Consider the following 25,106-nt stretch of genomic DNA (forward strand, 5'->3'; position numbering starts at 1 on the left):
ATAACATATTGGTCTATTCCAAGACGCATGAGCACCATGAGGAGCATTTGCGAGAGGTGTTGGATACTCTGAGGAGGGAGAGGTTGTACACCAGGTTCTCCAAGTGTGAGTTCTGGTTGCACGAGGTGTAGTTTCTTAGGCACCTTTTCAAGCAGAACGAGATTTTGGTCAACCCGGCCAAAGTAGAGGCCGTGATGAGATGGGAGGTTCCGAGGTCTCCATCTGAGATTTGGAGTTTCCTGGGATTAGCAGGCTATTATCGGAGATTCATTCATGACTTCTCTAAGATAGTCGTACCCTTGACCCGGTTGACAAGGAAAGTCGTGGTCTTTCGCTGGGGGCCTGAGTAGCAGGCCACAGTTGAGACACTGAGACAGAGATCGTGCGAGGCGCCGATCTTAGCCCTTCCAGAGGGCGTGGAGGATTTTGTGGTATATTGCGATGCTTCCATCTCGGGCTTGGGCGTGGTATTGATGCAGAAGGGGCATGTTATCGCCTACGCCTCGAGGCAGCTGAAGCCTCATGAGGTGAACTATCTAACGCATGATCTGGAGTTGGGGGCAGGTTTTTTCGCCCTTAAGATTTGGCGGCATTACTTTTATGGGGTCCATTGTACCATTTACACAGACCACAAGAGTTTAGGTACCTCATGGATCAGCCGAATCTGAATATGAGGCAACGTCGATGGCTAGATGTGGTGAATGATTACGAGTGTGAGATCTTCTACCACCCAGGGAAGGCCAATATCGTGGTCGATGTGCTTAGCCTCAAGGCATCCCCGATCAGAGATATTTACTTGACGATGACAGTGGTGGCTTCACTATTGGAGCGGATCCGAGAGGCCCGACGGGAGGCTATGAAGGAGGAGCATCATAAGAGTGAGCGTATTGTGGGTCAGGTTTCCTCTTTCGATTATGATAGCCGCAGATTGTTGATGCTACACCGTAGGGTGTGGGTCCTATTGTTGGATTAGTGTCTAAGTCCATAACTATTTTGGTATGTACTTGACCCGATGGTGCATGGTCCTTTTGGGTTGCCTTCACCAAAGCAACTTGATTGGAGAAATAAATAAAGAGAGAGAGAGAGAGGTTATTATGATTTATTAATATGTTATAAGAATAATATATTAAAGGAGACATCATATTTGTTTAATTAATATTGGTCAATAATTAATTAAGAATTAATTTTGTGATCAAATGTAATTAATTAAACGAGAGGGGCTGAATTGTAATTATGTGATAGTTGCAAAATAGGGCAATGGTTATCCTTGTTAAAGGATGGACGAATTCAAGGATAAGGATATCCTTAAAATCGTCCAAGGTCCAAGAGATAGGGGTTTTCTAAGACTTATCTTATGGTTGCTTGGTGGGCAAGCAACTAGATAAGGATAAGGACTAAAACCCTAATCTTTACACCTATATAAACCCCCTAAGGCTCATGAATTCGTCTAAGCCTTCCCAAGAAGTCCTAAGGACGAATTCCTACCTCTCTCCTCTCTCTTTATACTTTCTCCATTTGCTCTTGGTGTTTGTAAGCCATTAGAGGAGTGACACTTGTGACTCTAAGCCTTCCAAAGTCAATTCAAGGAGGAATTGGGGTTATTATTGCTACATAACAATCAAGGTAATATCTTAAACCTAATTATATGTTAATATTGATTTCCATATGTTAGAATTAGGGTTTATAGTCTTGGATTCAAAGCATGTACAATAGAGAAACCTAGATCCAAACATTAGGGTTTGTATGAGCACATAGGATGTCTTATGACCAAAACCCATCAGTGGTATCAGAGCCTAGCTTGGTTTCAATTGTATTGATGCATTGTATATCTAAAAAATTCGATTTTTGGTGTTTTGGAGGCTGGACTCGCCGAGTCCATAGCTGAACTCGCCGAGTCCAGGCTTGACTCGACGAGTCAACTCGTCAGATAGAGCTTATCTCGGGATTTCTTGCTGTTTTTGCATTGGGATAGTTACCTTATCATGTTAGATCAATATTAATCTGATTATATGATATATTTGACAATATTTTTGATCTAATTGAAGATATTTATCAATTAATAAGATAATTGTTTCCTTATAAGATAATTGATTAATTATTTTTAGTAAATTGATAAATTGTTTTGCAAGAAATCATTAAATAAATCAAATATGGATAATTATGTGATTTAGATTATTTGTTATTTGATCCTTATGTTATGAAATGTTTCATATTTTTCCCCTTTAGGTTTTATAGTTTAAATTTGAACCCAAAAGTTTTGTTGTTTTGAAATTTAAATAGTTGAAACCCTAATGTTTTGAAAAAAGGTTTCAAAACTTGCCCTCAAGTTTTGGAATTTAAATTTTGATTAAATGGTTTAATTTTGATGTATATTTAAATTCTAAACCCTAATGTGTTGAAATGTTTCAAAAATTGCCCTCAAGTTTTGGAATTTAAAAGTTGATTAAAAGTTTAATTAGGAATGTTAAATTCTAAAACTCTAGTATAGTTTTGAAAAAGTTCAAATCACACCCTTATGGTTTTATTAATTAATTAAGGTGTATAATTAAAAGAGGTTTAATAAATCCATAAAAGTTTAGGTTTACAATTTAATTGAATTAAAGGTATAATTGTTAAATTTGACCACCTAATATTTTAAAAGTGTAAAATACACCCTATACTATATTTAACATTAAAAGTCTAGCATTATATATATATATATATATATATATATATATATATATATATATATATATATATATATATATGTATGAGTAAAAGTCAGTCTTACCGTTAGTAGGCCTCATTCACGAAGTTGGTCTATAAGGGGTGTTTAAGGAAATTGCCTATAAAATGGCGATTGAATGGGTATCCACTCTTACCCACCGCACTCTTGACTAGTGGATGGTCGTTAGCCGAACGGGTACGATGGGACAAAACCTTCCATTATAAGTATAATGAAGTATGAAAGTAACTAAATGTTTCATAAAATTCCCAATCTTAGTTACTTAGGCAAAAGTGAATTGATGCAATTCCATGAAATTACACTTTGTGCCCTTGCGAAGACGTTAGTGGAGCGTGTGTGGTTCACCGGCACACTAAATGGTTCTAATCAAAGGTAGCAAAGGGTGACTCAATGTTTGTCATGGTTCGGTGGAGGGTGTGTGGTTTACCGGCACATCGAATAGGTGACCGTAACATGTGAGGGCACCATGTAAGTTTGCATGGTTATTCACACCCGCTTTGTGATCCTCGGCATCCCAGTCACAAACAAGAGGGGCATATCGAGATTTAAACATGCCATTTAAAGTTCAATGAATCTCAAAGGATCTAGGAGTTTTCATAGATTTAAAACTTAAATTTCTTTTTCGTTTTTCGTGGTGGAAATTAGTGTATCGTCATTCACTTACCTTCAAATATTCTTCAATTAGGGTTACGGCATCCCTCTCCCGAGTTGTAGAATATTGTGTTGGGTCCTAGCCTTAGTATTTCATTTAGGTGATTTACTAAGGACTCAATCTATCAACTAACTTGAATTTGTTTTTCTCCCGTTTTGTAGATGTCAAAGTTCGAAAACTATGGTCTTCCCAAATCCCGTGGAACAAGCATTCCACATGAAGATGATATTCTACGATTCAATCGAGGAACGAGAAATCATGCTTCACTTCCTCCTCCTCCTCCTATTGTTCTCCCTAACCCACAAGATCGAAGAATTGAAAGGTTCAATATCACTAAAGCCCTATTGGAAATGAAACATGAAGATGGTAAACCCGTGTGTGCCCACGTTCTAGGAATGAAATCACACATTGATAGGTTGATAATGTTGGGTGTGTCATTCCCAGATAAGTTGGCTGTGAATTGGGTTTTGTAGTCACTTCCTGAATCATATAATGAGTTCAAAAGAAAGTATTATATGATGGATCATGACGACAACCTCATTGACCTAACTTATATGCTCATTGCTGCTAAATCAGAAATGATTTCACGAAGCAATGGAGCGTATTTGTTGGGATAGTCAACCAACCATGCTTCCGAGGACGTTCTAGGAGAACCGACCTGCGTTTGCTGCCAAAAGAAAGGGCGTTGGATACAAGTCTGCCCAAAGAGCCTGAAGAGTCCAGAAGATGGGAGAGTCAAAGAGTATGGCTGCGCTTTAGGTAAAATCCACTATCTAACTCCATTAAGTTCCTATTCATTGATACATAATGTGATAAGATTGCATTTGAATGTTTTACAGGATCGGTGAAAAGAAAGGAAGCTTGGTGAAAGAGCAAGATGAATCTAATCACAAGGAATGGATCTTGATCGCATGGACTTGAAGATTAGATTTTGAGCTTAGATAGTTATGATAGAGTTGTTAGAAATTTTTTCTTTTGAAATACATAGTTTTCAATGGATTTTGCATTGTAAGGACAAATGTTTTCCGCTGCTTTTATAAATAAAATAAATTTTCGTTTGACTTATTTATTTATTTATTTATTTCCTTGCAATGAAATCGTTATGAAAATTGGTGTTTGCATATTTCTACAACAAATGGATATGATTCTTATTTATGGTGTTTATGGAAAAGTCGAGAATTACCAAATAGGGAGAGTTTCTCATCGCCCAAGTTTCAATTGGACAGAAACTTGGAATCATGCAACGTGGATGCACGATGAATGAAAAATTTCGTATTTGGAAATTAGACTAATTCATTGACAAAGTGTCAAGTGAAGGACTAGGAGATTAAGTACACAAAGTTGTGTGTCGATCAAAGTCCACCATAAGAGTAACAAGATATTCGTCATGATTTACTAAAGGTTTAGTAAATATGATTATACTTATAAGATTAAGTGTAATTCTGAATTGATTGAAAAAGTTTAAATCAATAGTAGAACGAATAACAAGAATCAAGTAGGCAAAAAGATAAAAGTTTCTCCATTCTAACAAGAAGGGATAATACCTTTTATGCTTTATGATAGGTCTTAATGATTAAGAACCATGTTTCAATTGATCCTCTAAGTACAATTGTATGTTTAAGAAGAGGAATCAACAATTGAAAAAATGATTAAATAAAAAAGTCAATCATACTTCGTTCCAAAACAAGTCTTAAAGTTTAAGATTGTGACAATGAGTGAAAAAGTATTAAGAAGGCTTATAACATTCATTAAATGTGGTAAGTTGTGATGTCTTGGATAAGACAAAGACCAACTAGGACCAATTTATGAAGTGTTTTGATAAAAGCTACACTAACTCTTGAATATTTGTTTGTCAAGAAATGGTTATTGACAAGAGAATCTTATATGTCAAGGAGTCAGTGGGAGTCTTAATAGTCATGAAAGGTTTCAAGAACAAATCAAATAAACTTATCGATCATCACTAGCACACGAGTTAAGGTTTACAACCTATCATGATGACATTATTTTGGTTCTATGCCAATCCAATCGAGTTAATTATGCATGAGAGTTCTATGAGTTCTCATTTTGAACGCATAAAAGGCAAAGCACCTTAATCAATGAAAGGTACATTGATAGGAAAGGGCGAGCTGCTTAACTACTTGGAAGACATGGTCGGCAGCTGTGCTACCATAAGGCAAGAAATCAAGATTAAGAAAGTTCGGTCCATATGAGTTTGAATTTGTCGTAAACTTTGGTTTTAACAAATTCACATGGATAGGAACACATACACCGTTTAAATCTAAGTGTCATAAGATTTCCTCCTTCATGAAAATGATTGTGAGGAGATGCTTTCACTAAGAATGATTTTAAGAAAATAGTGATTGTAAAATTGCATTCTCGGATTCGATTATGGTTACGGTATCCCTTTCCATAATTTGAATTGTGAGGTTTGACAATTAGTCTTAAGTGTTTAGACACACATATGAACTATCGAAGGCAAAGGTGTATAAGTTCAAGAAGCCTTGATAAAAGATTATCAAAACACTAAGTATTAGAAACATGGACTTAAGATATTCAATAGGTATTGTCTTTCTGGAAGTTAAGATGTTAAATGACTTGTTTTTGGTAAGAGATGAATATTACCATATGTAAATTCAGGTGCATGGTACACATCAGTATTCCAGTGCATTTCGCCTTTAAGAATACATGTCGAAGCTAATGGGAGCATAAGTGTTATGTTTTATAGTAATCATCATGATAGTGGGAGCATAAATGTTATGATTGTATGATTATTAAGGCATGTATTGCAAGTTTGCAATATTAATTATAGAAAACAAGAGTTATACCTTGCGAAGTAGTAAGGGTTGTAAAGTTGTTTTGCTATAATTAAGGGAGAGAATATTATGTTTCATTTCAAATCTAAAGGCTTAGGTTGTGGAATGTTAATAAATTTAGTCAAAGGTACATAGTGTGTTCTTAAAATTCCGATTATGATTACGGCATTCCTCTTCACAATTCGAATTTTGAGAACATAGCAAATAGAACATTATGCGTCGTGTCCCATACGCTTCGGGTATAGGATCGATTGCAAATGCTTTAATGTTACACCATTCTAAAATTTTCCAAATGTCGAGCGCATTTAGAGGGAAAAGGGACTAGAATTGGTTTTGACTAAAATAATTAAACAACTATCAAAGGACAATCCAAAGTTCGACGAGGATTGGTCGCTTGTGAGTAGTTGGAAGTATAGTATTGGAAAATATGGAAATGTTTCCATATTGGATGGAACATATCGACATTATTACGAATAGATAAGATTCTATTAAGAATAAGTTGTCATATGGAAAATATGGAAATGTATCCATATTGGGAATTGAATATTGAAAAATCTATGACTAGATTAGAAACCTTTATGCAAAAGGATGTTCGAAGGAATGTACTTTGAGTGAGAAACATCATATCTAAGGAATTGTCTTGCAACAATCTCCGATAGAATACTTTGTAATATCATTGGCAATAGTCTTTGTGACTTTGGTGCAGTGACATTACGAAAGGATAAGTTGCATAGAACGTTAGAATCTAGCATATTCTATAAGTAGCAAGAATTTGATATTCTTTTGCTTAGGGAAAAAGGATTTGGAGTTGTGAATTGAGAATGATTGGAAATGTGTCCAATGTGATCTATTTCACAAAGTAAGAACCATAAGTAAACATTGTGTGCATGATAGGAGCATGGGACAAGTGTTGTAATTCAAGTAAGAAGTTGATTAACCGAAACGACAAATAATGAGTAATCAATATGGTGATAAATAAAAGGTGTTTTATTTATACTCAAAGGTTTGAGGCCATATGGGATTAGTATTATTCATGTGTTTCACCTTTGCATGTTTTGACTTCCAAAATAATTGAGTTTATTAAGAATAATCGAATTATTCAAACGGGCCACAGTCGTTCATATGTTGGAAGTAGGTATGAATAAAGATTGTCGTGAATTGGTGTGTGGATTGTCTAAAGAGCATTAGACATAAGCAAATGTTTGCTGCAACGTTCATGAATGCTTATGAATATGATTTTGAGCATTGGATCAAACCCACGCTCACTTGGATCACTCCATGAATTGTATCACGAGTGATTGGTGAGACGATAGCATCTTATATTCTTGAAATCGAGATGTGTGAGTTGTATCTTGCGAATCAGTTGCACATTGATAATATGTAAACACACTAGTAACTTGGTGTTATAAAACATATTGTTGTGTGTGATTTGGTTAGTGAGTGCAAGCAAGCATTGTATCAAAGTTTATCCGTTCCTTTTATCCAAGGTAGGATAAAAGCAATATCTTTTGGGCCCCTCGATGATTTAGTGATGACAAACGTAAATACTCGGTCGGGCTAGGGCTAATTTGATTTGTTCAATTAGTCAGTCTTCATAAATCAGAAATCGAGAAGTAGTACAAAGAGAATGATTTGAAATCATATCTCATATGATATCTAGAATGGAGGAATATATGATCCCTTATCTAAGGACACGCGTATCTGATAGGATCAGAGTTGACAGCGGCTTTGGAAAGCTACGATTGCAGATCAGGATCTGAAGTCATACGCAAAATAGTTGTTAGACTTATCTAAGTGGGAGACTGTTGGATTAGTGTCTAAGTCCATAACTATTTTGGTATGTACTTGACCCGATGGTGCATGGTCCTTTTGGGTTGCCTTCACCAAAGCAACTTGATTGGAGAAATAAATAAAGAGAGAGAGAGAGAGAGGTTATTATGATTTATTAATATGTTATAAGAATAATATATTAAAGGAGACATCATATTTGTTTAATTAATATTGGTCAATAATTAATTAAGAATTAATTTTGTGATCAAATGTAATTAATTAAACTAGAGGGGCTGAATTGTAATTATGTGATAGTTGCAAAATAGGGCAATGGTTATCCTTGTTAAAGGATGGACGAATTCAAGGATAAGGATATCCTTAAAATCGTCCAAGGTCCAAGAGATAGGGGTTTTCTAAGACTTATCTTATGGTTGCTTGGTGGGCAAGCAACTAGATAAGGATAAGGACTAAAACCCTAATCTTTACACCTATATAAACCCCCTAAGGCTCATGAATTCGTCTAAGCCTTCCCAAGAAGTCCTAAGGACGAATTCCTACCTCTCTCCTCTCTCTTTATACTTTCTCCATTTGCTCTTGGTGTTTGTAAGCCATTAGAGGAGTGACACTTGTGACTCTAAGCCTTCCAAAGTCAATTCAAGGAGGAATTGGGATTGTTATTGCTACATAACAATCAAGGTAATATCTTAAATCTAATTATATGTTAATATTGATTTCCATATGTTAGAATTAGGGTTTATAGTCTTGGATTCAAAGCATGTACAATAGAGTAACCTAGATCCAAGCATTAGGGTTTGTATGAGCACATAGGATGTCTTATGACCAAAACCCATCACCTATATCATGGAGGTGTGCGCTAGGTATTGATGGAGGAGGCAAAAAAATCCAGGTTGTCCATCCATTCCGGGGCGACAAAGATGTACAAAGATCTTCGTCCTGATTATTGGTGGCCCTGTATGAAGCGGGGTGTAGCTTGGTATGTTGAGAGATGCATGGCCTGTAGGAAGGTCAAGGCCGAGCACCAAAGGCCTCATCGCAATACCCAGCCGTTGGATATCCCGATGTGGAAATGGGAAGATATCACTATGGATTTCATCACCAAACTTCCCATGACTGCACGGGGAGTGGATTCGATTTGGGTGATCATGGATCGATTAGCCAAGAGCGCCCATTTTATTCCTATTCAGGAGAGCATTTCGGCCGATAAGTTGGCCGACATCTACATCAGAGAGGTAGTGGCTCGACACGGGGTGCTAGTCTCGGTGGTTTCCGACAGAGATGTGCGGTTCACTTCCAGGTTCTAGAAGAGGTTTCACGACGAGTTGGGTACTCGTCTGCACTTTAACACCGCTTTTCACCCGCAGACGGACGGTCAGAGCGAGCGGACCATCCAGACTTTGGAGGATATGCTACGGGCATATGTTTTAGACTTCGGTGGTAGTTTGGATACCTACCTTCCTTTGGCAGAGTTTTCCTACAACAATGGCTATCACGCGAGTATTGATCGTCCTCCCTTCGAGATGTTGTACGAGAGGAAGTGCAGGACCCCGATATGTTGGGGTGAGGTTAGGCAGAGGATCATGGGGAGTACCGAAGTGGTACTCAAGATAACAGAGAGGATCCAACAGGTTGGAGTAGGCTTCAGACTGCTCAGATTCGGTAGAAAAGTTATGCCGACAAGCGTCGTTCGGACCTGGAGTTCCATGTCAGGGATATGGTCCTCCTGAAGGTGTCACCTTGGAAAGGTGTCATCTGGTTCAAGAAGTGGGTCAAGTTGGGCCCCAGGTACATTGGACCTTTCAGGGTTGTAGCCCGGGTGGGCAGGGTGGCATATAGGTTGGATTTGCCAGCCGAAATCAGTTAGACTCACAATACTTTTCTAGTCTCCCAGCTGCGGAAGTGTCTGACAGACGATTCAGCAGTGGTGCCTCTAGAGGATATTCAGGTGGATGACAATCTGAACTACATCGAACGGCCAGTAGCTATCCTCGACAGGAAGTCGGGGGATTTGAGGAACAAGAAGGTGGAATTGGTGAAGGTGCAATGGCAGCACCGTAAGGGCTCGGAATGGACTTAGGAGCCGAAGGATGAGATGAGAGAGCACTACCCCGAGCTTTTACCGGATTTAGCAGCAGACTTTGAAGACGAAGTCTAAAATAAGTAGGGGAGATTTATAACACCCGGTTCCTGGTATGTATTTCAATTTAAGTAATTTCATGTTTTGCACTTGGACTTGGGGAGTTGGAGGCCCAACTCGTCGAGTAGACTAGATTATGGACGTGGGTTTTAAGTGACCTACTCAACGATTCGGGAGCCCGACTCGACGAGTAGGGCTGCTTGGATGAAATTCTAATATTTAGGGTTTGCCCCCTATTTAAACATTTTTTCTAGCCTCATTTCAGCCTCCATCATCCCTCTCACTTCTAGAAAGCCCTAACTCGAAACCCTAAAGCTTTTTGAGTGTTCTTGACCCATTTTTGAGTGCTTAAAGTTGTTTGAAGCTTGAAAGAAGAAGTGGAAGCCTAGGGGTTCTTGAAGAAGCAAGTGGATCCAGAGATTTTGCTTCATTTCCGGCTTATTCAAGGTAAAATGCTTGAACCTTGACTTATCATTTGGCAGATCTCCTTTAAGGCTTGAATATTGCCATTTTTGGGGCATTTCTAAGCCACCTTCGGGTTTAGAACATATTATGGAGTGTTAACTTCAGATCTGGAACCATTGAGGGTTCCCATGGCATAAAGGTGCCAACTTTAGGGCCATGGGAGTCCCATGCATCATATAACCCCATTTTAAGGTCATTTGAGCCAAATCCACTAGGCATGGACGTCAAGTTCGTAGCTTTACGTGTAATATGGACCCTAGGAGGTCAGATCTATGCTTTGGATGCAATGAGCCTAATGGAAATCGAATGTATGGTCATGGACTTTGGGGGACTCAGCGAGCCAGGTAATGGTTCCTTAACCTTTTCTGTTTCAGAGGAATCTGGTTGAGTCTAGAAGAGGACTCAACAAGATAGACGTGATTATGGACTTGAAGATCGAAGGAATCGACGAGTTCAAGGATGAACTCGACGAGTTCAAGGCAATGTCCCAACTATATGATAATGCACTCGGTGAGTTCAAGGAAGAACTCGACGAGTCAAGGACTAAACACTCCAACTCGTATGAAGCTGGACTCGACGAGTTCAAGGATGAACTTGGCGAGTCATAAGCAAAAGGTCCCGATTCTGTGTAAGGGAAACTCAACGAGTTCTTGAAAGACTCGATGAGTAGGATAGAAGTTCTTGACATTGGTAGGTTGGGCACCCAAGAATCGCCCGACAGTATGTATGTTGTATGGTATGTGGTATGATGGGGGAACTCACTAAGCTTTGTGCTTACGGTTTTCAGTTTTGGTTTCAAGTACCTCTTCGTCAAAGGGGAAGGAGCCGGCAGGGTAGCAGGACATTGTACATACATGATTTCCGCATTTGAGATCCCTAGGATTGTACTCTGACATTATTAGTATTTGATGATATGATTTTTGAGACATGTGACTGTGATTTTATGGTTTGATATGATATCGCTGATGTTTTTATGTGAACTATTTTATAAGTAACATAATTTAAAAAAAATTGGTCTCGATTTTTGGGATGTTACATCAACCTAGATAACTCTTTCATGTAGATCTAGCTCAGTGGTATTTTGTTATGGTTTTGGTCCCTTTGAGGTGGTTCTTGTGAGTAGAAGTTACTCTAGAACCTTTGAGTTTCATATTTGGTCCTTGTTAAGGTTATAGAGTCATAAAGTTTGGATCTTGATGGGTATGAACCTTCCATGCATGATTTGGTAGTGATTTGATGAACTTCGGGGCTTAAGGTTTTGATTTGGGTCCGATTGAGTTATGCTAAGTCATAAAGTTGGAAACTTTATGACTTAAGAAGTCCTTTGAAATCAGATATGGAAGTTTGGATTGAGGTCTTAAGGTATTAAGAAGTTTTAAGACATTTTTGGATTGATTTTAACCTTTGGAGTTCATCTTTGGTGATTGAGCCTCATTAAGCCATGCAAAGGCTTAAAGCCTTCGACTTTATGGATAAAGTCACTTATATTTAGCTATTCTAAGGTTTTGGATGTTTAGTTTAAAGGATTAAGTCATTGGAATGACTTTTGGGTGGCCATCGGGAACGTCGTGCGTACCGCTGGGGAACGTCGCGTGTTCCGGCTATGATCCCCGTTTTTGGACCAGCGACGTTCGTCGTGCATACATGCAATGTATGTCGTGCGTACGTATGATAAGATGGGATTTGGGCTTTTTGGATCATTGGACCTTGGATCTTTGATTTTGGGTTTTGGTTGAGTTCTAGGCTTTATTAGTTGGGTTGAGGACTTTCATTAGAGTTGTATTTATTTATTGAGCTTGCCTTGTTGGGTCTTAGTGGGCCCAATGGGATTGGCCTATTAGGGGGCATGATTAGTTTGACCGTTTGTGGATTAATATATTTGGTTTGAAACTCAATTGTTAATTGGGTGTTGTACGTTTGATAACGCGTGGTTTCTAGCGGATATGCAGTAAGAGATTATTTGTGGGTTTAGTTGTCGAGGAGAGTTTTCCTCACTATACTTACGGGTCGAAGGCACCAAGACCGGCCCTATTGATTGTTATCTTGGTGTATCGTATGCTTGTATGTTGTAGTGATCTATTAGATCAGTATCCTGGTAGATAGGATGTTGTTATGATGCAGTGATTTGTTAGATCAGTATCCTGGTAGATAGGATGTTGTTATGTTGTAGTGATCTACAAGATCGGTATCCTGTTAGATAGGCTGATGATATGCTTAAGGATCTACGAGATCTGTCTGTTTGTTTATTAGCTGACTATATGTATGCTTAGACACGGTTTATGTGTGGTTGGGTTGAGGCGGTCTTGCTTTGTGCTGAAGACCAACAAATCTAGGGCGTCTCGGATAGACTGAAGGTCAGTAAGGTGTATCAATCAGGCGGAAGGCCCGAAGAACGTCCCAGATAGGCGGAAGGCACAGCGAGGCATACCAGTCATGTAACATCCCGAAATATCAAGATTAGAGTTGAAGGGCTAAAAGGGTAAATTGGGAAAGATAGACTCGACGAGTCCATGGGTGGACTCGGCGAGTAGAGTCGCGACTTGGTCGCGTGTTAAGTGGCCGACTCGGCGAGTTAGTATATTGGACTTAGCGAGTAGGATCTGAATGGAGAAAACCCTAAATCCGGAAGTTGAGCCCTATATAAGGAACATTATGTTTCCTCCCAAGCCTCCTTATCACCCCTTGAGTCCCAGAAACCCTAATTTCGTGGAGAAACCCCATTGTTGAGTGAATTGGAGCTTGGAGAGGTGGTTGTTGAAGAGATCTTGAAGAAGAAGAGGCTTGGAGCAAGGGGCTTTGCTTGGATTCGAATTCCATTGCAGTTGGGGCATTCTTTTGGAGGTAATATCTCGTCCTTGGGCTGTTACTCTTGGATTCATCATTTTAGGGTTTGTGGGGAGCTTATCTTTTGGTGTTTTGGAGTTTAGAGGTTAGATCTGAGGTTGCTACCTCAGATCTATAATGGAGAAGGGTTGGAATGCCTGAAAGTCCCTGTGTTTGAGTGTGTAGTGAAGCTATCATGTCCCAAACCCTAGCCCTAAAGTGTTAAGGCCTAGATATCCTTGGATTCATGTAAAGATTGCCACTTTACGTGATGGATGGGTTGTAGGAGGCTAGATCTATGTTTTGGATCAATTTCATGGCCTGGAGTGCTTCTGAATGGATTCAGACCGGTGGTACTCGGCGAGTCACATGGGTGGACTCGACAAGTTGCTTGAAGATGAGCCGGAACTCGACGAGTTGGAAGAACAACTCGGCGAGTTGGATGAAGATGGCCTTGAACTCGGCGAGTTGTATGAACAACTTGGCGAGTAGGTTGAAGATAGCCTTAGACCCGGCAAGTCTGTTCTTGGACTCGGCGAGTCTTGTCAAAGAGTCCCAATATTTTCTGGTTGAGTCGAGAATCGGCGAGTCAAGGGATGACTCGGTGAGTTGTGGGCGAGTGGACTCAGAGTTGTTGGACTCGACGAGTCTCGGAGTGACTCGGCGAGTTAGGTCGTGGATTGTGGGAAGTTCTGAGTATGGGGACTCGGCGAGTCATCGGGTTGACTCGGCGAGTAGAGTCAGTCAGGGGTTGACCTTGACTTTGTCCAAGGGTTGACCAGTTGTCTTTCAGGGGTATTTTAGTAATTAAGGGTATTTATTGAGTTGAGTGTGTTGGTGTTCAGTGGAGGAGTTCGTGTCGGAGCTTCGAGCAGCGGGATCTTATCCTTTCATCCGACAGTTTCGAGGTGAGTTATCCTCACTATATCAACAGGGTCTAAGGCACCAAGGCCGACCCTTATCGGATTGAGATCCGGGTAGTTGTTGTTATGTTGTTGTTGTGATATGTTTGCATCCTGAGAGCTAGGATGGTATATGTTAGAGACCTGATTGAGATCGGTATCCTGAGAGATAGGGAGATGCTATGCTAGTGACCTGTTAGGTCAGTATCCTGGTTAGGATGATGATATGTTATGTGATCTGTTTGATCTGCTTGTTGACTGTGAATTGCTATATGATTGTATGTATATGTGCACATGGTTGTTGGACTGGAGTTGGGTTGAGGCGGGTCCTGCTTTGTGCTGTAGGCCAAGATACCCAGAGCGGACCGGTTGTTCCGAAGGCCCAGCGAGTGGTCTGGATAGGCTGTAGGCCCCAAGAGGGGGAACCAGACGTGCCGAGGCTCGGAGAGTGGACCAGGCAGACTGAAGGCCCGGTGTGGGCGGACCAGTCATACTGTAGACTCAGAGAGTGGACCAGGTGGATTGAAGGCCCGGTGCGGGCGGACGAATCACACTGCAGACTCGATGTATGTGGAGAGTGGACCAGGTGGATTGAAGGCCTGGTGCGGGCGGACCAATCATACTGTAGACTCGAGGTTTATGGCTAGACTCAGAGGGTGGACCAGGTGGACTGTAGGCCGGTGCGGCGGACCAGTCACACAGTAGACCCGAAGTGCATGACTGTTCTGTGATCATATATGTTGTGGCATGATATGCGTGTGTGGTGTATGTGGTTGGTATTTTGGGGATATCTCACTAAGCTTTCGGGCTTACAGTTGTGGTTTTATGTTTTTCAGGTTCTTCAGGAGACCGTGGCAAGGCGAAGGCGTGATCGTACCGCTCCTCATGATTTTGTAGTAATGTGATTCTGGGAATACGTTAAGTGTTTTGTATTGAAAACCTTTTTGTAAAGATTTAATGGAATCGAGCTGTTTTTGAAAATTTTTAAATTGGTTGTATTTTCGTTCGTTACAAGTCATGTTGTAGGTTCTGTCTAGGGGTGTTCGTTTGAATGGATCGGTTTGATCCGATCTAATCAAGTAAATCCGAATAGATTTCGGTTTTCAAAACATTGATTCGAATAGTCCAAACTAAATTTAAATCCGATCCGATCCAACCAAATTGCAATTCAGTTGGATCGGTTTTTACAATTCGGTTTTCAAGAGGTAAGGCATTTTGAAAAATATATAACTTGAATATTAGCAAAATCTATAAAGAAACTTTTTTTTTTTATAAATTATAATTTATGAAAAAATACTAAGAAATATATTATAGTTAATATTTCATTGACAAAAAACTTTTGATAGGAAGTAATTTTAAAGTATTATATTCGATGAAATTTTCGAATAACTAAAAATAATAATTTAGTAAATTTATAAATAGTTAAAGATACATATGAGAAATAGATAATAAGTTGTTATTCGGGTTTTTTGGACTATTCGTTCCTTAGTTTATAAACCAAAACCAATCCGAAATCCAAAATAATAATTCGGTTTTGCTGAAAACCAATCCAAAAATCCGAATATCCGAACCAAATTGTCCAATCCAATTAGAAAATTCGGTTTTATCCAAATAGTGAACAACCCTCGTTATGTGAGCGTGTTAGATAGATTGTAGGTCGGCGGGGGTCTAGTCAGACTGAAGGCTTTGCATATGCCCGAGAGCGTACCAGATAGACCGTAGGCCGGTGGGGTGTTCTAGTCAGACTAAAGGCTCTACGGGCGTATAAGATGGAGAGTAGGCCGGTGGGACGTTCCAGGCATGCTGAAGGCTATGTATGCATGTTGTTTATTGTATTATTCTGGTTTTGTGTTGTGTGTTGATACTTTAGGGGAACCCACTAAGCTTCGTGCTTACAGTTTTGGTTTATGGTTTCAGGTACTTTAGTGGATTGTGGCAAGGTTAAGGCGTGACCGCACACATCCTTGCATTTTGGACTTATGATTTCTGGGAAACTCTGATAGTGTGAATGTTTTCGAATCTATGTTGAAAACGATTCTAATTTTTAATAATGTTTTGGATACAATGTTTTTTGTAAACACTTCTTTGGAAAAAGGTTTGTTTTGGAAACTTTAAATTTTATGGATGTTACAAGTTGGTATCAGAGCCTTGGTTTGAGTGAATTGGAGGAGCACTCGTGTGAATACAGTCTCAAACTAAGGAAAAAGATTTATAAAACAATTTTCAAATGGTTCAAAATAATCAAGGAGGATGTGATGTGTACGATCAACCGGAGTTAGTAAGTAGACCCCACATTACCACACAATTATTTGAGATTATGTTATGTTATGTTATGTTAGAACAACATACTAGTAATAGGCTACGGATCTTCAAGAATTACATGATAGAATTGCCTGATTATGTGGTGCCTTAGAGTTCTCTTGTTTGGCTGTTGTGTGACTCTTTTGCATGTGTACTGGCTATTGAGTGAATACACTAAGTCACATGCTACATGGTTTAAAGGATCTTAGGCTAAGGGGTTTGGTCCTATTGCGCAGCTCTTGTCTAAGTCCAATCGTTATGGGATTGAATCTTTTAGCCTAAGATTGTTTGAACCGTGGGGCATGTGATTGTATTCATGCGATAGTCATCTGGCACCAATGGAGAGTCGTGTGACGATTAGTGGTATGGTGAGTCGTATGGGGTTAGCCGGCCAGTTTCGTTATTGGATTAGGAGGCGATAGTTTCTTCAGAATGGGTTCAGTTATTAGCGGTCAGCGCAAGTAATGATCAGCCACTCTTGAGAGAGTGAGAGCAGGGCGAAGGTGCACCCGTGGTGTTGGGAGTTTGAGATCGAGGATTTGGTAGGAGGATCAGTTAGATTTTATTGCATTTTAGTGCCAATTGGATCCTATGCATGAATGTTGCTTGCTTTGTGCTTTTTGGAACTCATGAGTGGTGTGAGTTAGCCATTAAGTGAATATGTCAAGTCACATGTAAAAAAGGTTAGATAATCTCAGAGTGACATAATTGACCCTATTGTGCAACTCGTTTGAGTCTTAACCGTTGTAGGGATGAGTCTGTTACTCGAAGGATTATCTGAGCTTTGTTACATGTGATTGTATTCATGAGATAGCTAATTGACATTGTGAGGAGTTCTTCAACAACTGATGGCCTAGAAGTGTGGAATTCTAGGATAGCCTAGGGTGTATTTTAGTGCGGTTAATTCGCAGTTGAGCAGGTTTCAGGAGTATCTTGTGACTAGCTTTTAGAGGACCCGAGATGATTGTTGAGGAAAGTATAGATAGGTGTGGAAGGTAGTATTGGGCCCGTAGTACTGAAGCATATGATCCATACTCGAATCAAGGAAGGTTTTGGGGATTCTAAGGGCTAGTCGGGGAAGGTTGCATGGTTGGATACCATGATTCGTGGCAGTGTTTCCATTCATGTCGATCTTTTTGTTGTGGCTGCTCAAACATGAGGATGGTCCTAGTAATTGTTTTGAGCCCCAACAGTGTTATCGTTATGGGTTGTTTCGTGCAAATCTAGTGGGCTTATAGGTTTGACTTTTGAGGCCTCGGAGGTTTTGTTCGAGGTCAGGTATTCAAGTCGTGGGACTCAAGAGGGGGGCGATGTTTATGATCGGCTTAAGTATTTGCAGTTAGGAGTGGGATAGTTGATTGATGGATTGGAATGTTGTTATCTGTGGCCAGGGTTATGCCCTTTCAGTTTTTCCAAGTCCGGAGAAGAGTGAGTAGGCTCGTAACTTCCAAAGTTAGAAAGGATAGTACCTGCTTACGCTGGTTTGATTTATGTTTTGGTTTCAGCACTAGTGAGTGGTAGTTCAAGCCCTAAGTAAGGGAGAACTGGGATTCTCATGTCGAGTATTTTATTCGTTGAGGGATCTTCCAGTTCGTTGTTTTGGATCGTTGTCTTAGGATTAGTTAGGCAGATGTTGATCGATGGATCCTTTATGTTGAGTTCCATGTGGGTCTTGATTCTCTGGTTTGAGTGTCAGTTTGTCCTTGACCACTAGTCATGGAGTTCATTATTCAGCGGAGGTTCCCTTGAAAGTTTAGTTGTGTCAGCCGAGATTCAGTGGTCGGGCCAACTTGTCATCAAGTTCAGTATATTCCATGTTCCTTCGGTCTTCAGGTATGTTTACCCTCAATGGTGGAATGGGAACTCGGTTCATAGCAGACCCAGGTTTTGGTAACATGCAGGATCATCTTTGAAGTCTTCTTGAGCTAGTTATATAGTGATGGAATCTATTCAATCTCAATTAAGTATGGGGTCTTGTTTTGACCGATCATGATGATGTTTTCTGTTTTGATTAAGGTGACAGTTTGATTATTTATGGTGTTTCTTTTCTCCATGGATGAGATTATGGGTTTCCTGAGTATATGTATAGGGGTGTTCCATTTGATTTGGGCAAGATGGCATTAGGGCTCTTGGTTCGAATTATGTGCATGGTTCTTTTGGGTTTTAGCTTTCGAATTGGACCAAGAGTGCAACCGTTATCCTATCCGCAGGTCGTGCGCGACTTTGTTTTCATAAGGTTTTGCTTTGGTAGCAGCTATGTTGTGCTCAATCAGTGTTGTGTGAGTGTCGACAAGGTTGGTGTGTTAACGGGGGCATTCCAGTCATAGGCTGTGGGCCTAGTGATCATGGTGATTCATTTCTTCTACTTGTAGCACTTTCGATTTTGACGCGCTGATGGGAGTCGGACGAGTCACAAATTTGTTGGTTAGATAAAGGGAGCAGTGGTTGGTAATGGCATAGCAAAGAGTCAAGGGTTTTTAAGGTTTTGGTTCATCAAATGGTTTGGTTTTTGGTTAAAGTACGCGGTCGGTGTGTTTTGAGGATCATTCTGTGTGTTTCTGGTAGTGCCCCAGTTAGGGACTGAGGGGTAGATTCAAATGGATACTCATCAGTTTTAGGGAAGGTTCTGCGAGAAGGTTTTATGAGTTGCCATTTTCGAGTGGGCTCTTGGTGGAAACTCGCGATCGCGAGTGTATCCGTGCAAGGTCTGTATTCAGAATGAGATAGGTTAAGAAATCAGTATCTCAAAAGCATCCACTGGAGGGTTCAAGATTTAGCTTATGTGTCTGTGATCCAGAATGGTTCTACCTTGGTGAAGGTCGGTCAATTGATGAGGTTTCAGGCTCATAGCAGCAGTGTATCGGTCTGAAAGTTGAGGAAGTCAGTATTTTGTATCTCGTTGTGTTCATGGAATCGTCATCATTAGGAGTTGAAGAGATATTTTGATGGATAAGTGTCATTCCTTTTGACTCAGTAGTTGGGCAGGAATCCTGCATTTCAGATAGTTGGTAGACAAGTTGGGACCAAGGAGGCGTCGGCTGCTTTTGGAAAGCAGCTAGGAGGCAGCACAATGTTTTGGGCAGTATTAGTGATTTGGGATTCGTGTGGGTGGAGTACCTTGTTGTTCGGGAAATGCTAAGTCACTTGCAGTTTGGATTAAATGATCTCAGATTAACAGATTTGACCCTGTTGTGTAGCTGTCGTTTGAGTCTAACCGTTGCAGCGTCAAGTCTTCTACTCAAAGGATTATCTGAGCTTTCCGTTGCGGGGTGGTGATCTAGGAGTAGGTATTAGCAGGATGAGAACCCTTGAATAATTGATTTTGGGCTCATTTGGAGGTGGATGGTGTAGTTTGGATTATCCAGGTTTTCGGTTTGTGTTTTGGAGCCCAATGGTATCAGTAAACGCATTGGTTCAGGCCTTTTATGAACTTTGGATTTAATTTGGTTGGTTTCCAGACTAAATAAAGTTTATAGAAGTGTAGGGATTCTCGTTACCTTTCTGTGGATATAAAGAACGTAAAAAACGGATAAGGGATGCAAAAGTTATGATCATTTGAAGTTATAAGGGTTTAGACCAAACCGGGAACGCATGACGTACAAGGGAGGTACACATGGCGCATACAGGAATTTTGATGTGGGTGCATTTGGGAATGCCCTGCGTTCCCTAAGGGAACGGGTTGCATTCGTCAGGCCAGATTAAAACCCTACTTTAGGGTGTTTGACCCTATTTAAAGACCTTAACTCACCTCCAACCCTCATTTCCTCTGGCCTCTATCCTCTCTAACCACTAAGAACAAAACCCTAGCCTCCATTTGAGTACTTCTTGAGCTTCATGGTGATTTTGTGTGTTTTTTTGTGCTTGAAGAGGAAGAAGGAACTTCTTAAAGAGTCATTGCTTGACATGAAGCTTGTGGATCCAGGCTTTGTGCACCTAGATCTATCTTTTGGAGGTATAAAGTCTCAACATTGACAACTCTTTCATATAGATCTAGCTAAGTGGTATTTGTTTTTTATGGTTTTGGTACCTTTAAGGTGGTTTTTGTGAGTAGAAGTTACTCTAGAACCTTTGAGATTCATATTTGGTCCTTGTTGAGGTTATGGAGTCATAAAGTTTGGATCTTGATGGGTATGAACCTTCCATGCATGATTTGGTAGTCATTTGATGAATTTTGGGGCTTCGAGTTTTGATTTGGGTCCTATTGAGTTATGTTAAGTCATAAAGTTGGAAACTTTATGAGTTAAGAATTCCCTTGAAAGCCTTCGACTTTATGGATAAAGTCACTTATATTTAGCTATTCTGAGGTTTTGGATGTTTGGCTTAAAGGATTAAGTCATTGGAATGACTTTTGGGTGACTGCCGGGAACGTTGTGCATACCACTGTGAACGTTGTGTGTTCCAGCTATGATGCCCGTTTTTGGACCAACGAAGTACGCCGTGCGTACATCTAATCAGATGGGATTTTGGCTTTTTGGATCATTAGACCTTTGGGCTTTGATTTTTGGGTTTTGGTTGAGTTCTGGGCTTTATTGGTTGGGCTGAGGACTTTCATTAGAGTTGTATTTATTTATTGGGCTTTCCTTATTGGGCCTTAGTGGGCCCAATGGCCTTGGGCTATTAAGGGGCCTGATTAGTTGGACCATTTATGGATTAATTGATTTGGTTTGAAACTCAATTGTTAATTGGGTCTTGTTTGTTTGATAGCGCATGGTTTCTAGCGCATCTACAATCAGAGATTATTCGTGGGTTCAACTGTCGAGGTGAGTTTTCCTCACTATACTTATGGGTCGAAGGCACCAAGGCTAGCCCCTTGGATTGTTATAGTGGTTTATCGTATGCTTGTATGTTTTGGTGATTTGTTAGATCGGTATCCTGGTAGATAGGATGTTGCTATGATGTAGTGATATGTTAGAGCGATATCCTGGTATATAGGATGATGCTATGCTTAGTGATCTACGAGATCTATCTATTTGTTTATTGGTTGACTATATGTATGCTTATTTGTTATGTATGTTTCGACACAGTTTATGTGTGGTTAGGTTGAGGTGGTCCTGCTTTGTGCTGAAGGAAAACAAACCCAGGGCGTCTCGGATAGACTGAAGGCCAGTGGGGCATACTAGACCGAAGGCCAGGAGAACGTTCCAGATAGGCTGAAGGCCCAACGAGGCGTACCAGTCATGTTGTAGGTTCTGTGAGCGTGCCAGATAGACTGTTTGCCGGTGGGGCGTTCCAGTCAGATTGAAGGCTTTGTATATGCCGAAGAGCGTACCCGATAAACTGTAGGCCGGTGGGGCACTCGAGTCAGATTGAAGGCGCTGTGGGCGTACCAGATGGACTGTAGGCCGGTAGGGTGTTCCAGCCATGCTGAAGGCTCTGTATACATGTTCTTTATTGTATTATTCTGGTTTTGTGTTGTGTGTTGATACTTTGGGAAAACTCACTAAGCTTCGTGCATACAGTTTTGCTTTATGTTTTTAGGTACTCAAGTGGATTGTGGCAAGGTGAAGGCGTGACCGTACATATCCTCGCGTTTTTTACTTATGATTTATGGGAAACTCTGATAATGTCAATGTTTTGGAACCTATGTCGAACACGATTCTGATTTTTAATAACGTTTTGGATACAATGTTTTTTGTAAACACTTCATTAGAAAAAGGGTTGTTTTGAAAAGTTTAAATTTTATGAATGTTACAATTATCCCTACCACGATTAGATATCTTCGATGGCAAAGTACACACATCCGTTGTTAACCAAACTAGAGACCTTTGTGCCTGCTCTCTCTATTCTCTGCCTTACTGCTTACCTTCATGCAGTCTCCGCCCCTTGCCGAACTGCTCACCATCGCCGACCGTCGACCTTCGTGCACATCTCAATCTCCTCTTCGGTGGACTTATACGTGACTCCATTTCCTATCTCTCTCTCTCTCTCTCTCTCTCTCTCCAATGAAGATAAGAATAGACTCTCACTAGTAAAGGTTAATGAGATCTAAACATAGACACGTGAACATGAATTCTGAAAAGGTTAAAAGCTCTTTTGACAACTTTTGTGTGTTTATTATTTGTTTTCCTATTCATCTTTTTTATAAATTGAAGGCACACCTTATTTTATTTCCTATAATGAATATATAACAAAAAGTTAATGTAACACCCGTTTATTTATTAGTTAAATAAATAAGTTAATGAACGAATGGTAGCCTAAAATAAATAATTATTTATGCAGGGTGTTGGGTTCGAGGAGTGAATTGCCACATTTTTAGAAGTCGGGGATTAAAAGCATGACTTTGGGACTCATTTTATAAATATTTATGAAGACAGGGGCTCCGTGGTAATTATTTGAATTTAATTTAAAAGGAAATGAGGTGGAAGGGCTGAATATGTCATGATTAAGATATTGGGGGCTGTTTGGTAAATTTTGTACCTAAATTGTAAAGGTTTTAGAGGGCAGGGTTTAAAGGGTAAAAATCAGGACTCATTTTGTAAGGAATGGGAGGAGGAGGGGCCGATTATGTCAATATGGGAATATGTTTCATATGAGCCGGGTATATAGCCTTGCAATCATTGAACCCTAACCCTAACACTCCACATATTCATCAGCTGCCACCTTATCACCCCTTCTTCTCTAGCCGCCATTCCTCCACCGATTGAAGCCGGAAGCCCCCATCCTCTCTATTAACGGTGAAGACGAAGAACCAAGATGACCAGTGTCGTTCTACTCCGTTGGAGGCGTGAACCACTGCTGCTGAAGACGAAGGCCGCCTTGGACTGCCATGACAGTTGACGGATGGAGGGAACACACCTGCGGGTGTCGCTATTGCTGTTTCCGGTGGATGTAGTCACTCCGTTGTAGCGCTATTGCTCCACCTGCTATCGCGTCGACAAGAATGGTCTCTCCGCCGCCTGATGTCGCGGTAATGCCGTGTGCGACTGGGAAACCCCCACCGAGACCAAGCGTGGGCCGTGATCGAAGAAGAATGTCAAGCTGTGAACGACCATCTCAAGTGTTCGACGTCGTTCATGCTACTGTTGTCGCCGGAAGTGGCCCTTAGCCGCCGCTGCCGTTGTTTTGTGCTTCTGTCGTCGCCGCCATGTGTCATTTAGTGGTTGTGAGTTGTGTGAGTGGGTGATTGTGTTTTAAGTGCTTGTTTAAGTGTGTTTGGGATGTTGTATCGCCGAGCATGTGCACCACCATGGCAGCCAACCATGGTGGTTGCCGCCGGTTGTAGCTTCTCTGCCGCCGTGCGCCACCGCCGGCCACCATTAGGTGGTTGTGTGTGTGTTAGCATTAGTGTGAGTGTGTGGTATTGGATATTGTACTTTGTAATTGTAATAGTGTCAGAATAATGAAATGAAATTTCAAAACCACCACCGTAGGGTGGTGGCTGCCGCCTCATACCACCACTAGCCGTCGTGTCGGGTGGCGGTGCGCTTTGCCTCTTGTGATAGATTCGTTTGGGGTTCTAGAAACCCTAATGGGATCAAAGGAGCTCTAATGGGCCCAATGAAGCTTAATGGACTCTAATGGATCCAATAAAACCCATATGGGCTTAATAAGATTTTAATGGGCTTATTAGGCCCAATAAAGCCCCAATTGTCATAAAAGGCCAACAAATTGATAAATGGGCTAATATTTGGATTGGAACACCCTAATGCCAATGAAAACCTAACTTTAAGAATTAATCGGGTCACACACACGAGAATTATTTAATAACTTTAGATATTAAATAATAATCATTGGAAAAGATTAATCTAAACAATATTGGTCTTAATGGATTAAGTCCTTAATGGGTTAAGTAGGAAACTTAACCCTAATCATCATTTTATGTGAAACCCTAATTTCACTTGGGTTTATTGTTGGGCCTTTGTTTTGGGCCTTGATGATTGGATTATTAATGGGTCATCCAAGAATAACCATATGGACTAAAATAATTTAATGGGCCTAGGGTAAGGCCCATGTAAGGGGTTGGGCCCAATTTGGAAAATTGGGCCATAGTTGGTCCTTAATGATTATATGATGTTGGGCCTTAGAATAAGACCATGTATAGGCCTTGGCCCAATTTGGAAAATTGGGCTATATGTTGGGCTTTGATTCCTAGTTGACTTTGGGCCTATGGATTGGGCCTTGGGCTTATATAAGCCAAGATTGGGGGTAATGTAGTAATTATCCAAAGTAGGTACTTATGGTTATGTAGTGGAGCCCAATTATTAATTGGATATTGTTTGATGTTGACAGTTCGAGACTCTGTCATCCAACAGTTGGGGTTGAGTCTACGGGATTCCAACAGTGTGTGATTGAGTCTGCGGGACTTCAGCAGTGCCAGGTGAGTCTCCTCACCATACCAATAGGTCTAAGGCACCAAGGCCGACCCATTTTATGATACGTAGTACACCAGTTGTAGCGATATGTGGGATGCTAGTTGGTTATATGTTATGTGCTATGTTATTTGTTTATGTGATATTTGCATGAAAGACCATGGGGGGAGCCCATGACACTTGGATTTAAG

At 40.5% G+C, this 25,106-nt stretch overlaps 1 protein-coding gene across 4 annotated transcripts in view; it reads right to left on the reverse strand.

Annotated features, from left to right (window-relative positions):
• LOC145085952 (uncharacterized) overlaps positions 1-25,106 on the reverse strand; it is a 77,792-nt gene that overhangs the window by 13,062 nt on the left and 39,624 nt on the right. The gene's annotated exons all lie outside the window — the stretch shown is intronic.

Source organism: Lactuca serriola, chromosome 2 (genome assembly GCF_051521515.1).
Source record: "Lactuca serriola cultivar US96UC23 chromosome 2, Lser_US96UC23_V15, whole genome shotgun sequence".
Taxonomy (NCBI): Eukaryota; Viridiplantae; Streptophyta; class Magnoliopsida; order Asterales; family Asteraceae; genus Lactuca; species Lactuca serriola.